General features: G+C 43.6%; 3 non-coding genes and 1 pseudogene across 3 annotated transcripts; 3 read left to right on the top strand and 1 right to left on the bottom strand.

Moving 5' to 3' along the window:
* The window catches only part of LOC138242528 (uncharacterized), a 50742-nt pseudogene that overhangs the window by 21645 nt on the left and 12877 nt on the right, over positions 1 to 16220 (top strand).
* On the top strand, positions 1114 to 1186 carry trnaf-gaa (transfer RNA phenylalanine (anticodon GAA)). The gene has a single exon. It is a non-coding gene; the product is annotated as a tRNA-Phe (tRNA).
* Positions 1296 to 1368, top strand: trnav-aac (transfer RNA valine (anticodon AAC)). The gene has a single exon. It is a non-coding gene; the product is annotated as a tRNA-Val (tRNA).
* trnal-uaa (transfer RNA leucine (anticodon UAA)) lies at positions 6545 to 6627 on the bottom strand. Its single transcript has one exon. It is a non-coding gene; the product is annotated as a tRNA-Leu (tRNA).

The raw sequence follows: 16220 nt of genomic DNA, 5'->3' as shown, positions 1-16220 counted from the left end.
CTATTCTTTTTATGCTCAGCTACTAAGATTTCCTTTCAGTGGTAAAATTCAATATCTACAACGGGCACAGTAAAGACGTTTACAGTAAGTAAAGGAAGACATCGCTCTCTCTGACCCCCGGCATCGTGTCCCGACCCAGCGTGCTGGAAGCCGACGCATGCTGTGATTCCTTTACGGAGCAGAAATGACAACCGAGGAGCCGAGAGATCATTTCAGCATTTCGCGTCTGAACGGAAAACACAAACGACCAACTCGGAATGACTTGCCTTTGACGCTTTTCAAAGCGTTCTTTGTGCACGACGACTGCGCCACCTAGCAGATACAAATGGGTTGTACAACTTTGAACTAGCAAATGGAAGAGGGCTAAGCCCCCTCTCTTTTAGCCCAGGTTCGATCTGTCTCCCAGAATCACCAGGGCGCACACACACACACCCGTGTCGTTGAAGTGCTCTGCTTCATTTCTAAGGGCAACTCAACATTCACTCCTACCCCGAGTGAAGAAAAGACAGCGTCCGCAGCAACAACAGCTCAGGTCTCTGCACAGGAGCTAAGCTGCCCCCATCTCCTCTGCTCTGCGGCTCCTGCGGAGTGAAGTCCTGCCTGGAGCCGTGTTTGCAGGCGGCGGCTCCCCGCGCCCTGTCTGTGTGTCATTTTCAAGAGCTCCTGGGAGGAAGAGAGAGCCCTCCCACTCGGGGGCTTTTCCACGGTCTGTGTGAGGAGGGTGTGTCCAGTAGCTTATCGAGCGGAAGCCTGGGGCGGCGGAGAGCTGTGATCGTGCAGACCTTGAGGTGTCACTTCTTTGTCTGCTTTCCCGCCCCCCCTCCGCCCAAGCTCTGCTCCAAAGTAGCCCGGCAACCCCTCACACCTGCACGTGTCACAACCTAAGGTGTGGTCATGAGACACCCATGGGGTGTCATTCTGTTCTTGCTAATTGTTTCCTGCCCGTCGCAGGCAGAAGTCCATGCGAGGAAGATGCGCTGGACAGAGCTCAGAGGGCGCACCTGGGTGGCTTTCCTTCTGAGTGACGTTCCTGCAACACTCTCCCGCTACTCTTGGTGCGCTCATGCCACAACACAGGAAGGCTGGAGCAGGTGGCTGTGGGCTCTGTGCACTGCCGAAATAGCTCAGTTGGGAGAGCGTTAGACTGAAGATCTAAAGGTCCCTGGTTCGATCCCGAGTTTTGACATTTTGTTTCATCGCGCCCTTTGTTCCTCTCTCCAGCGCCCCCTGCCTAAAGTGACGTGTCCCTTTCTCAGCCCGAAACGCAAGCGAGACACCAGCAGCGGTCCCTGCAGGTTTCCGTAGTGTAGCGGCTATCACGTTCGCCTAACACGCGAAAGGTCCCTGGTCCGAGACCGGGTGGAAACAGCCTCGTTTTGCACGCTCCTGTACTTCACAGAGGTCTTGAGCGACCGGTCATTTGTTCCCAATGTATTTCCGGTGCCTTCATGCACTCTTGTACCAAACGCACGTTCCTTCTGTACGCGGAGCCGATCATTTGCAATTGGGCTGTGCCGACAGACCAGGACGAGCTCTTTCGGCTCAAAAGCAGCGCAGGACCTGCAAGAACAACAGAAAGATTAGCATCCAGCGGGGGCCTCTTAGTGAGCCCAAGATCTCATCAAGAATCAGCTCCAGCAACAGGGCTGGGCGCATTGTTCCATTCTCCGACCACTCTCGGTGTAAACAAGTCCCTCCTGGTCTCTGCTTGAAATGCACTTTCCTGCGTTTGCTTTGGTGTAACTGGCTTCCCCTGCATGGGCGAATGTGAAGAAGATCCTTAGTAAGTCATTGAAGAAAACCGAGAAGAGGTCGCAGTGGCCTCTGTCGTTCATCAACGATCCAGTCAGGCAGTACTCCTCTGCAAAGCGCCGTTCGTTCACATCGATTGGCTTTTTTTTGCCTTCATTCGTGCAAGTAGTAAAAGCAGACGCCCCCATTCTGCCGTGACCCAGATTCGAGCCGGGGTTGTTGCGGCCACAACGCAAAGTACTGACCACTATACAATCACGGCGAGTTACCGATACACAGGTGGCAGGGCGGAAAAGGCTGTGCTCTCTTCGTGTGACATAATTCGGAAAAGTCCTGATGTTGCATTTCAACTGAGCCCCAGTATACATCGACCCTTCGACACTCTGAGTGACAACTCTCTTGCGTGTTTTCTCATATTTATGTAGTTTGCTTGCATGATGCCGGGAACAGCGTGGTTGTTCGCTGCCATATGGTCTAGGGGTTAGGATTCCTGGTTTTCACCTAAGCGGCCCGGGTTCGACTCGGTTTTGCCTCCTGCTTTCCAAAAGATCAGCACCGTGTACGAAAGAGCCGCATTAAAACTACTCGAACGTGCAAAACGTGCGAGAAGAGGGGGCGCTTGTTTCCAACCGAAACTTCTCGCGTGTGAGACGAGCTGATCATCGCTGTGGGAGGGTTACTCTGGTAGACAGGGCTGACCTTCGGCAATAGGATTTATAGTCTCCAAGATGATATTTGCACTTTCTGGAGAGGCGATTTTCTCCACTTCAGTAGCCCGATTTCGTCGATTGCGTGGAGAGGGCTGTAGAATGTGGCGCCGCCTTTCCTGCTCCGTCCATGACAGGCGTGCTGGTCTCTGGAGAGAGAGCATGGTCCATCAGCGCACTCCAATAAAGGCACTGAAAGCAGCTGAATCGCATTGGCGAAGCTCAGCACTGGGCCGCTGGGCACAGTTGACCACTGTTTCCATAGTGTAGTGGTTATCACGTTCGCCTCACAAGCGAAAAATTCACAGTTCGAATCCGGGCGGAAACAGACCGGCTTCCTTTGTCGCCACGCACAAAAGGGGATTGGGGATTTGCCTAGCGCTGTGATCGAACAGACCCACTCACCTCTTAGTGTGGTGGAATCTGCACAGTGCATGTCGCAGCGCATCCTGCTTTCACTTCAATGTGCGTCCTGATGTACCCCGGTCTCCCGCGTGACAGGTGGGGACAGGTGACAGGTCCTATACTAACGAGGAAGACATCGCTCTCTCCGACCCCCGGCATCGTGAAAAGGTGCACGACCATAGTGCCTTTAGTGTAAATAATGTTCAATCTGAAATTAAAAAATTGTTATTCAAATGATTGTTTAGGAATTATATGCTAGATCTTAAAAATTATGTTCCAAGTTGATAAATTTGTGTAGGTAACAGTTTAAATGCATTTTTCCACTGTTTACAAATCATCAGTATGGTAACCACAGCAACAGGCGCCACGTCACTGTCCACGGCTAGGTGTCTCACATTCGTCACAAAGAGCGGTGTGACATCACGGACAGCAACTAATACTAATATTAGTGTCTTCATGTTAATATTAGTGTGAGTGGAATCGGTAGTTTTAACATTAATGATAGTTTTCATGTGAGTATTAATGATGATAGTGCTATTGATTGTTTTAATGCTAGTATTCCTGTTAATATTAGTGATAATTACAGTGATAAGGTTAGATTATTTACACTAGTTGTCATGTTAGTTTTAGTGATAGCATTACTGTTATTATTAGTATTATTAGTGTAGTAGTATTTTGTGTCAGTGTTAGGATGATAGTGTAAGTCTTAGTGATAGTGTTACTGTTGCAATATTAGTGGTATTTGTATTAGTGTTATTTATAGTGTATTTGTAGTTATGAGTGTATGTGTCTGTTTGTGTGTGGGGTTTGTGAGGAGTGTGTGGTGTCTGTCAGTGTGTGAGTGTGTGTTTGTGAGTTTGTGGATGTGTGTCTATACGTTTTCGTACTTTTTCATACAAAAGTGACCAAACACTCCCTAACTTTCAGGTTTGCTTGAACCTGTAACAAAAAAGAGGTCTGAAACTTCCATTCTCTGATGTCACTGTCTATAAAGCCGGACGTGATGTTTCGCAGATGTGCAGTGTGCCTTTTCTCTTGTTGTGTTCAAGATGATTTGCTGAATAAGCTCCTGACTGGGTGTTCTGTACTGCGCTATTACCTCGTTCGATTACCTATGTGGTGTACAGATAAAACCCAACTGCGTGGTGTAATTTCCAGGTTCAGCACCAGCAGCACCTGCAAACTCATCAGCTGACCTCAACGTGATTGGAACACAAAACCTTCTGATCTGGAGTCAGACGCAGGAGAGAATGAAGTCTGGAATCAGACACGCTACCGTTGCGCCACGAGGTCACTTGCGACAGGTGCTTTTAATTCACCCAAAGAGAAAAATCAGCGTCCCTGAAAAAGATTGTTTTCATTCTCTCCTGTGAGGAGCGCCGCTCTTCCAACGAGGGTCTCTTCTTCCCAGACCACAGATTATTCTTCCCGCCCGGCTCTCTCACGGAGAGCAGACACACCGTCTCCACTAATGTGTTTACTACATCTATAGATCTGACCCCCTACAGCCCCGATATTCCTGGACAGGATATTTACCACCAGCCTGGTGAACTTCTCATCTTGACCTCTCCCAGGAGGAGCACAATTAACACAGAATCCTCTCTCCATTTAGCAAATAACACAAAACACTGTTTACCTGTCAAGACAGAAAACCAGGCTGCTCCAGGTGAGGCTTAAACTCACAACCTCGGCATGAGTCCACTGAATATGTCATTTTACATGGCCTGAACCAGGAAAGAGATTGGAAGTCAAGAAGTTATGGTTTTGTTTTAATACTTGCCTACTCTTTTAATTTTTCGGTCAAATCTTTTATTTGGGAGTACTTTCAGTGGATGTTAATCTTTGTCCCGATGCACGATTCTGGGCCATGGTGTGTCTTGAATAATGTTCTTATAGGCTTCAGTTTGGAAAAGTGCGCTCTTCAGAAGCTACCGAAACCGCTAATGGTTACATAACACTTAATGCAAAAGCAACGTTCGGGTTTGAAAAAATATATTACTTGCTATGAATACAAACACTGTTACAGGAGGCGTGTTAGGGCTATTTTAGCTTAGATCATCAATTCATCTTACATTTCTTCTCCATCTATATCAACAGCGTCATCGCTACTGAGCGCTAAAGGCAGGTCCTGGCAATACAATCTTCTTTAGAAAACATTTTTAAAACTATTTCCACTACCATACGTGAAGTAAAAGATTCCGATTGCACGCAACTAATAAATTATCTTTTCCAGGGACGTTGTATCTAGATGCAAATTACAATCAAACATTTATCAGCTTTAACATTTTCTTTTGGATCCACAGGACGATCAGCATGAGCCATCAAAGAACCTGTAGCGGCAAGCAGTTTAAAAGCACACAAGTGATCTGTCTTTGGTCAAAGGAATTGCTGGAGCAGTAGGACGCAGAGCAATATCTAGCAGCTGCAGACGATGTTCGGGGAAGAGAGATTCTGTTTTCAGCAGAGGGAGTGAGAATGAGCTCAGTCCGGCTCCCAGCAGAATCCATTCTGGTTTGGTTACTGTCAGACTGTGCGTCTGAGGCTCTTTGGCTCACATCTTGTGATTTCCATGAGAGGAAGAGAAGATATCACTTTAAAAAAAAATCAGAACTGAAGATTTGGATCCGGGACCTCATACTTGTCAAATGATTAAAATAATATATCAAGTTGTGTTTCTGCAACATATCGTGCACAGTATGCCATTTTGTTCTAAAAATACAGTAGATTGTACTTAATAAAAATGTACAATTCACCGCTGGTATAAACAGATATGTGCTGTGTTTGCCTTTGTTAGCATTTGTTTAAAAAATAAGTTCAGAATAAGATAAAAAACACAGAAAGCACAAACGTAATAATATAATGATACAAAATCAATACCAAATCATAAAGCCAATTAAGTACCTATCCTTTGAAAACAGTGACATTTGTATCTACTTTTGAATTACAAATCAGACAGCGTAGTCCCTTAATTCAAAGATCAGATCTTGGCCAAAACAAGACAACCAGATGTTAGCTGAATTCGGAACAACAGCCTCTGCTTCATCGTTTATTGAGCTTTTGATCAACGTCTGAGTGAAAAAGATTCGCTACTTTAACTATTTGATTAAAGTTCACAAAAGCACCTTCCTTCGAGCTGGAGTCGAAACAGCAACTTAAGGATTCCTAACTGTTTCTAATAGAGTCAGCCGCGCTACCAACTGAGCTATCGAAGGGATTTAAAGTGCTCCTCTCTGGCACATATTGCCCAATGAAGTGAAATATTCTGGGTACTTAAATTCCAGTTCGACATCAAGTTTCCAACTCGTTTCCTTAGTCTTGTTTACCTTGAATTTAAGCCACAAACCAGGATTCTACTGTATAATCTTCCGGGGATGTTACAAAATGTTTGATGGGGCATCAATCATTATAGGCGGAAATTCACTCCTTTTTTTTTTCTCGAGGCATCATATTAAATGATCCATTTCATTTGGATCAAGAAGAGGCTCACCATGAGAAATAGAACAAACAGTTTGATTCTGTCTTTATTGGGAGCTGTATCACAGCTAATGCATGTAAAGCCTTCAGTATGCGATAGTGAGAGCTCAGTTATGCCAGGGAGTGGGAGTGAAGAGAACTGAAATGAAATTTAGTAAATTCATATTTAAATAGAGTGTTCTGTCACTTAAAGCTTATTACAACACTACCAGGAGTGGGGATTGAACCCACGTGGACATTTGTCCATTGGATCTTAAGTTCAACGCCTTAACCACTCGGCCATCCTGGTCTACAGCAAGATGCTCTTCAGTTGTTTAACATTTAAATATGATTCAACAATTAAAAAAAATTAAACCACGAAACCTCTTAGAGTTGCGAGAATACTTCCTTTGTGTATAAAATACATTGTGAATGCTTTCACAGCCTTTACTTTTTCGTTTTAATGACATTTTTTTGACCGAGCACGAATATTCTTTTGTCCATATCTTCCCAATGGAAGCACAGAACGCCGTCAAACCAAATCCATTTTAAAGACCAAGACTTGTGGATATTTCCACAGCCTCTACATCAAACTATCAGTGGGCTAATTATCTTTTTTTAAACCTCCGGTTTTTCATCGATGCGTAATTACGCACTTACTGGAACCCGGAGGACCGCTGTGAACAGACGTTCACAACGCGAGAAATACTGTTCAATACGGCTTCGTGCGAATAACCCGCCTATGACCATAGGAAGCAGAACAGCGCAGTCTCCAATTACCCAGACTGTAAGCACAGAAATAAAGCTTTGTTTGATTTCTGAAACCCTTCCTTTACGCCCTGTTTTCATTCAGGTAAGGGTCAACTATATTGACAATACTACTGACAGCAGGAAGATTAAAATATTCTTTTCTCAGCAGCTTATTAAAAACAGCTCCCATGATGTTCAAACTGATTTTTTACACAGAACACTGACACAGCTTTGCGTTCTGAATCTCTTTTTCTCTTGCTTTTATTTAATATGGCACAATGCACTGGGATAGGGGTATTCTGTTCACAAACCAATAGCATTTAAATCACAGCACCCACAATGCTGCAAGTAAGTGTTTTGCACACTAAGCAGGTCTTCTGACTTTTCCCAGCTTTGTTTTGGGTTGTGGAACCTTTATTTTTTATGATTTTCTGAAGATAACACTACAGGTATACACTGGGATAGGTGGGTCTTTTTCATGGCTCAATAGTAATTCAAATACAACAGCCACACTGCTGAAACCATATGTTTTACACACCAGACAGGGCCCCTAACCTCATACAACCTTGCTGTGGCTGTGGCCTCTTTCTTTATTTTTTTATGATTTTCTGAAAGTAACACTACAGGTAATACACTGGGACAGGTGGGTCTTCTTCATGGCTCAATAGTGTAGTGGTTTGATGGGTTTACTGAGACAATTATTAATTGTAACAGTAATCACGAGGTTGTTCGTTGTAGCTTTTAGAAAATCAATCGTCAGAACAACTAACAACGCACACACACGGGTTCAATACACGAGATACATTTATTAATATAAATTGTGCACCAAAGATATACTAGTCTGCCTGGATACGAGCGGCAGACCTTACTGTGAGGGTTATCCAATATACAAGGTATATAATCTCGAAGAGATGCAAACACAAAGAGATACACAACAGAGAATATATGTCAATATATATCGTTCGGTTACCAAATCGCTAACCAGTGTTATTACCCACTGTTACTCTAAACTCGGAAGTAAATACATTACTCATGAATTAAATTGATAACAACTTGTGTTGAGGTACAATTGAATTCTCGAGACGCAATGTAGAACATGGGGTTTACTTATCCACTGTGTATGGATTTGGAATCTCCCGGCACGAACACCAATCCAGCTGACAGGCTCTGTTGCAGCCTCTGTTGCAGTGGTTGTCCAATGGGCATTGTCCCGGCGTCCTCTGGCTACCGGCCAACCAGTCAAGGTGCAGCTCGGAGTAGGACGGGCGGAGAAATCTGACTGCGGCGCGCAGGGCAGTCGTTGCTCCGAGGGGATCTACCAGGAGTCCGGCTGGCTAGTAGAAAGTCTCTATGCACAGAGTGTGACCGCGAGTCCTCACAAGTCACTCTTTTGCCCGGGAAGAAGCTGGTTCGTTCCCGGTCCAGCGCTGCTTCTGAATAAGCTATTCAGGTTGTCGACGAGGGTCCAACTGTAGGCTGCCGTTGATCAAGCGGAGCATTCACGTTGGTAGAATTTTGAGTACGTACGGGATCCTCGGCCTCGCGCTTAGAACAAAGTCCAAGTCCTTTTGCAGACAACAGCAGTTGTCACGTGATTGTCTCTGAGGATGCGCGAAAATGGCCAAGGAGAGCCCCGATCTGAGCTTGCGCTCCCTTTTTGACCAAGACCCAGATGTGTGCTGATTGGTTGAGAGTTTGGCGGGCATTGGAGACCCACATGGTATTACCACGCCCTGCCAGTCCCTGATTGGTTGGTCAAGATGAGATATAATTCACTTACTCTTGACACTTAGGAATGCAGTCCAGATGTCCATTCGGCACTCCCTAGACTGATAGGCGCCAATGGATGACCATTGATCATGATAGCCAGGCTTAGCTAAGTGCATCCCCGTCTGGGAGCTTGTTCCTTATCAAAAGAAAACATCTTAAATCAGCCTGCATGAATACTTTCTCTGTGGCTGCACCACAGAGATGGAGGGTAAGATGGGGCCTCCTTTAGGACAGCATACCAACGCTTAATTCTGTCTTATTAACAAGCATTGCCGCTACAATAGCAATTCAAATACAACAGCTGCTGAAACCATATGTTTTACACACCAGACAGGTCCCTAACCTCATACAACCTTGCTGTGGCTGTGACCCCTTTCTTTATTTTTTAATGATTTTCTGAAGGTAACACTACAGGTAATACATTGGGATAGGTGGGTCTTCTTCATGGCTCAATAGCAATTCAAATACAACAGCCACACTGCTGAAACCATATGTTTTACACACCAGACAGGCCCCCTAACCTTATACAACCTTGCTGTGGCTGCGGCCCCTTTATTTATTTTGTAATGATTTTTTCAATATGACACCATTAGACAGCCGGTACATGGGGATAGGGGGGTGGTATTCACGAGTCAATAGCTCTTCAAGCACAACAGCCACAGTGCTGCAACCAGGTGTTTTACACACCAGACAGGCCCCCTAACCTTATACAATCTTGCTGTGGCTGTGTCCCTTTTCTTTATTTTTTTATGATGTTTTCAATATGGCACCATTAGACAGGCGGTACATGGTGATAGGAGGGTGCTATTCATGAGTCAATAGCTCTTCAAGCACAACAGCCACAGTGCTGCAACCAGGTGTTTTGCACATCAGACAGCTCCCCTAACCTTATATAACCTTGCTTTGAGTTGTGGAACATTTCTTTATTTTTTAATGATTTTTTTACTGTAATCAAGTGTTGTGCTCATTAATAATAATAATAATAATTGCTTACACTTATATAGCGCTTTTCTGGACACTCCACTCAAAGCGCTTTACAGGTAATGGGGACTCCCCTCCACCACCACCAATGTGCAGCATCCACCTGGATGATCCAACAGAAGCCATAGTGCGCCAGAACACTCACCACTATCAGTGAGGAGGAGGGAAGAGAAATGTAGCCAATTCAAAGAGGGGGATTATTAGGAGGCCATGATTGGTAAGGGCCAATGGGAAAATCTGGCCAGGACGCCAGGGTTACACCCCTACTCTTTTCAAGAAACGCCATGGGATTTTTAATGACCACAGAGAGTCAGGACCTCAGTTTTACATCTCATTCGAAGGAAGGCGCCTGTTTACAGTATAGTGTCCCCGTCACTATACTGGGGGCATTAGGACCCACATGGACCGCAGGGTGAGCACCCCCTGCTGGCCCCACTAGCACCTCTTCCCGCAGGAACCTTAGTTTTTCCCAGGAGGTCTACCATCCAGGTACTGACCAGGCTCACACCTGCTTAGCTTCAGTGGGTTGCCAGTTGTGAGTTGCAGGGTGATATGGCTGCTGGCCATAATCAGCAGCCTTCAGTACTGAAGCAGGTGTGAGCCTGGTCAGTACCTGGATGGGAGACCTCCTGGGAAAAACTAAGGTTGCTGCTGGAAGAGGTGCTAGTGGGGCCAGCACCACCATTAGGCAGGCCTCCTGACCTTTCACAGTCATGCTTTGTTGTGTGAAACTTTAATTATCTTTTTAGGATTTTTTGAACATGGCAACTTCCACCGAGATGGGTGGGGGGTGTCGGGGTGCTCTTCAATAGCTTTTTCATCTATACACACAAACGGATGTAACCAAGACACTCAGAACCTGTCACGCAGGGGCTGACTGCTGAGGATAGGGATCCAATGCGGTGCCCTTGGTAGGGTTGGCGCGAGACGCAGGCGTAGTCGGAGTAAACAGGCAGGGGTCTGAGTCCGGGAAGGCGTATGTCGAAGAAAACTCAGTCTTCACTCAGGTTGGGAGATTGTCAACAGAGATCTTTAATACAATCAGCTGAAGGGGAGCATATCACAGAGAAAGGGTTTCCCCTAGCACTCAAGACATGCTCACTGGACTGAAGTTATACTTTCCTTTTTTATACATTAAAAGTAGGCAATACTTTAACATATCAAAGGAACATACAGGGAAAGGGGCAGTGTCAGAAGTCAAACAAACAGGACAGGGGGGTGCCATTTGGCATCCTACAATCTGTTTCAATTTTCTCTGGTTGAATGGGTGTGAGGAATCACAGGCTTTAGTTTGCACCTAAGACAGTGGTCTTAGGTGCGAACAGAAACCTTTCCCACGCATAGTCACTGTCCTGACCTTTTGACTCGGTCTTCCACACGTAGCACAGGCGTAGGCACAGAATCGACAAGCGAAAGTGTAGTCGAGGGACTGGCAGGGGTCGGAGTCCGGGAAGGCGTAGAAGTTGCGTCGGTGTGGATTCAGAAGGCAGAGGCGTAAACGAAGAGACAGGCTGGGGTCAGGATCCGAGAAAGCTTAAAACAGGCGAAGGTACAAAATCGAGTGGCTAAAGCGGTAGTCGGAAAAGCGGGGTCGAGGTCCAGGGGAGAAGTCGTAGTAAGGCAAAGGTGTAGTTAGTACGTAAGCTCCGGGAGAGAATCTCAATCGTGAGCAATGACCGGGGGGCAGATGAGGGTTTAAGTAGAGGACTGATTGACACGTGCACGTTTGGTATGGGGAGAGCTCGTAGGAATGCGGGAGCACTTGCCTGCGTGAGGGAGATTCGTGGCAAAACCAACAGAATCAACCTGAACTCACAGAAAAACAAGAATGCCCCCAAGACACCTGCACCCCCCCCCCCGGACCACTCTGGTATCAACACCCCCAAACCCATCCATACCAGCTAACAAGACTCAGAATCGGTGCAACCCTCCAACCTGGACCAAGAGCAGGATGGGACAAGAACCTGCACCACACTACGCACCCCTCATCCAGACCAGCAGGACAGCCAGACCACAGACAGCACCATCATGTAACCCCCCTGTTCATTCCAACAGAAAAGCCGAACTGACCCCACCAGCATGGCGACGCTGCAGCTCTGGTCACACCAGCAGGCCCAATGGGCTCAGAGCTGGGGGACATACAGATGCTGCCATTCAAAATGCGTGGGCGATACCGCATTATTTTCCGGTACGCTGTACGCAGTCTACCGCAAGTTACCGGTAAATACAGCTAGTTACCGTAAATTCTCCTATAATATGACAAGCAAAATAATAGTATCCAGAATTTCGGCAAGGTGGAGCTAATAAAGCTCAACCTCTCATGTTTGAGCTGTGGCCATCAAAAAAAGTCTTTAATGAAGATATTACTAATAGTATTAATAATGAATGACCTTGGACAAGCTGTAAGTGTAAACTCAAAGTATTGCCCTGGTCAACATTCTTTTTTTCATTGACCGTCTTTGTAAAAGTAACACCACAGCATTTCGCAATCACGCATTTGTTTCCAATCATGCAAAGTACAGTAATTTTTGATAATCGATTCACCATGCCTTTCACATGCTCATAAAAGAGATTGATTTAGGAACATAAACATATTACTGTATGAAAACTGTACTGTATACAGTATGTATATGTATATTTAATGTCTTAACTGTGCCCGTTTAAGTATTGAATATTCATATCTAATTTTACCACTGAAGGGTAATCTTAGTAGCTGAGCATAAAAAGAATAGGAGCATACTGCAACGCGTGTGAAGGCCGTAAACGATATTAATTTTGGAACATAAACATACAGTATATGGCTGGTCTCGGTACTTTAAAGAAAACATAAACGAAACATGGTTTCATTATGACCAGAATCGGTCTTGAGATATTTTTAACTTGATTTACAGTATTTGAGAGGTATGTCTTAACACCGATACTACAGTACGTAAATACTGCTCACGTATATGTTTCTAGGTTTATATTATGCATTTCATACGGTCAAATTACTTTTGAGCAACTAATAAGAAGCGCGAAACGGTATGCACAGGGCGCTTTAGTTTCGTTTTACTGGGACTCTGCTTTAACAATGTCGCCGTGGATTGATTAGAGATATCAAGTACATACAAGTCATTTTTTAAATGTTGTAGTTCGTCTTGTAAAAATGTTACGAGTACATCATCTATCAACAATTACACAGGTTCTGTTTCCATATTGCGGATTTTGGGTACGTAATATTATTTTCTAAATTTGAAGTTGTGAATATATGATTTGGGCAAACAGAGCCGCAAAGAAGTACATTATGGGTTGTTGTTTTTTTTTGCAGTTTTATCTAGAACAAGTGATGCTTAAACCTTTGTCTGATTCTTGTGAAACTATCCACACGACAGTTACAGTACCTAGGAGTTGACTTCAGTGATGTCACTGATGGGATGTTTCTAAAAATCCATCCTCTTTAAAACGTCTTCTCTAGTTGTCCTGCATATGTATTCGCTAATGAAGCTGTGTGTTCTGAGCCTGGATCTCTACATTTCTGTATGAACCAGCTTAGAGGGCTAAAGACAGCTTGTGTTTAAATTGAGTGTAAGGCAATTTATGCTTCTAAAGTCATGGTCAGCATTTATTATTGTACTGTGCTGTAAACTTGTTCGGTGCCTAGTCACATTATTTTATAGCGTTTTTATAGCGTTATCAAATCTGGTGGCGCTGTGTGTTAGTTTCCTGACTCCCATGTCACATGGTCTGTGATTGAAACCTGTGAAACCGGTTTAATTCGTCACAGCCAGCACTCCGGCAGAGAGGGGGTTGTACTCGTAAAGTAGATTAAAGAATCGTCTTTAATTTTGTTACGTTATACATTTTAGAAACGTTTCATCCATACAAACACCACAAAACTATTTTCGATTGTATTTCTGAATAGTATGTTACACTTAGTTCACTGTTTTAAATACATCTAATTAAGAAAGTTAGGTGTTAGCATAAACTATTAGCAATCAATAATATTAAATTTAGCACTGTAATAAGCTGTTGCACTTTCCCCCGCATCTTGTAAAAATATATTTTCATTGTTCAAATATACATTAAGTCTGACTATCATATAATAAGTTAAATACAACAATAAAGAAAAAATAGGGTTAAATATAATTCAAAATATTTTGCTAACAATGTTAACTGTTTATGAATAATACAATGTATTAACTAAGAAGTAGGATGGCACAGTTGTTAGTATGTTTTTTGTTTTGTTTCTTTTTCATAAATACAACAGTAGTACCTGATGTCTCAGTGGCTTTCAAAATTAAATTATGCATGCAAACCTGTGAACTAGAAAGATAACTAAGATATCCATCCATTTATAATGGTGACAAAGTGGTTAGCATTGCTATCTTGCAGTAGTGGGGTCCTAGGTTCAATTCCTGCCATCCTGTGTGTGTGGGGTTTACATGTTCTCTCTGGGTTAGATGGTTTTTCTCCATATGTGTGATATGACTCTCTCTCGCACTCCAAAACATACTGGTAAGTTAATTGGTTTATGGGAAAACTGGCCCTGGTGTGTGTGTGTTTGTGTCTGTCTGTCCTGTGATGGACTGGCACTATGTCCAGGGTGTATTCTGCCTTGTGTCCGTTGCTTACTGGGATAGGCTCCAAATCCTCTGTACTGGATAAAGAGATTAGAAATGGATGGAAGTAAAGGCACTGTGTGGATGGAACTATACACAGTGTTAGAAACCCACTATGAAATGGCAGCATCTCACTGAGAATAAAATATCTTATAGTGCTGGCTTAAGGAAACAGCCTTTCCACCTCTCTTGCACATCAGTATCCATACCTAGTTATTTAAACAAATTGCCTCTAATTATAAACATCTTAATATGCTGGCTCTGTGGATCCGCATCAGCTATGTTTGCCCATTCCTTCAATTCATGTGCATCCAACACACAGTTCAATGCCAGCAACTACACATAATCTAAAATACAATCCTTATTTCAGTATCTATGTAAACATATAGTCTGTTAACTTCATCATCTTCATCAAAAGTATGCCTAACCCCATTAGGAAGTGTTCTTGTTATAAGTGTATTCCTCAGCTTTCCCCAAATTATCTTCTTCTTGCCAACATCTCTAGTCTTTTATCCTGCAATAACTCAGCCAACACTTAAATCTCCAAAAGCTGCTTGTGTTAATTTCTTTAAATCACAAATATCATGTGTAAATACTGGCCATGTAATACTCTGCATTGTGGAATAATAGTTTATTTTAAAGGGAACTAGAGAAACTAAGAACTAGAGAAATCAAGAAAGGCTTTTTTTCTAGAATTAATAAATGCACATCCTGTTCACTGGGGAAATTAAATCCACACTGAGCAATCTTCAATATGTTCAGAATATGACAGCAAGAATCCTATCAGGGATGCATTATACCTGTTTTCAAGTCCTTGCACTGGTTACCTATCAGATTTCGAGTCAACTTCAAAATCCTTATCCTCCTTATATACTGTCCTACAACTGTTATTATTGATCACCGAATTATTGTACTTGACATGACTTCATCCAGCCGTTCCTGAACATCTATGACAGGCAGAGAGAGTGCTGTTTCTGGTGCGATCTTTTGCAGCTGACATTTCACTGTTTTAAACGAACAAGAAATTAGATTGCTCAAAAATCAGTTATTCTATATAAACACAGAGTAATTGCCCTCCGAAAATCCTCTTTTTCTTGTTCGTTTTAGAGACCTTGATCGAAACTGATTTTAGATGTCAGAAAGGATTTATTTTCTCTGTATTTCCTACATTGCTTTGTCGAGATTTTAACTTTATATCTAACTTTATATCTAGGCTCAGATTTCAACTATAAATCGTACAGTAATTAATAGCAGAAAATACTGATGTTTTGCGCCCTCCTACCACAAAAATATATGTTTTGTAGTTGGGATTAACTTTATTTCGTACGCGTAGCTACTCCGATTCGGACACCGAACAGTTAAAGATGGCGGCAAATCAGACACCCAGAGAGAGGGGGGGGGGCGTCTTCTCGCCTCCATAACTAAAATGCCAAATAGGTGTGGCTTAAGCGACATACACAGTCGTGTAACTGACAGTTTGAGGTAGCCTATCGTGTAAATTTCGCTTTGTTGCTGATAGGTTAAGCTTTCGAAACTCTGCCCCAAAGTCATGTGACTGATTTTTCGCCCTGTTTCGTTGGTTAAACGCAATGATCACAAGCACCACCATGGTAACTGGGATGTGTAGTTTTTAATTCCGTTTGAATTATAACTGTACGTACTGTCTTCATATTTGGCCATGGCTTTAAAGAGAAGGCGCGCCAAAAAATTTCGGTGCCGTCATCTCCGCTTTAAAGGTACCCCCGTGCTGGAAGAATTTGACCCCGGAACGTTTGCCCAGCGTAGTTATAGTGGACATAAAAAC

The sequence above is a fragment of the Lepisosteus oculatus genome, chromosome 14 (genome assembly GCF_040954835.1).
Source record: "Lepisosteus oculatus isolate fLepOcu1 chromosome 14, fLepOcu1.hap2, whole genome shotgun sequence".
Taxonomy (NCBI): Eukaryota; Metazoa; Chordata; class Actinopteri; order Semionotiformes; family Lepisosteidae; genus Lepisosteus; species Lepisosteus oculatus.
The sequence above is the reverse complement of the archived record's forward strand: the minus strand, read 5'-3'. Positions and strand labels throughout refer to the sequence as shown.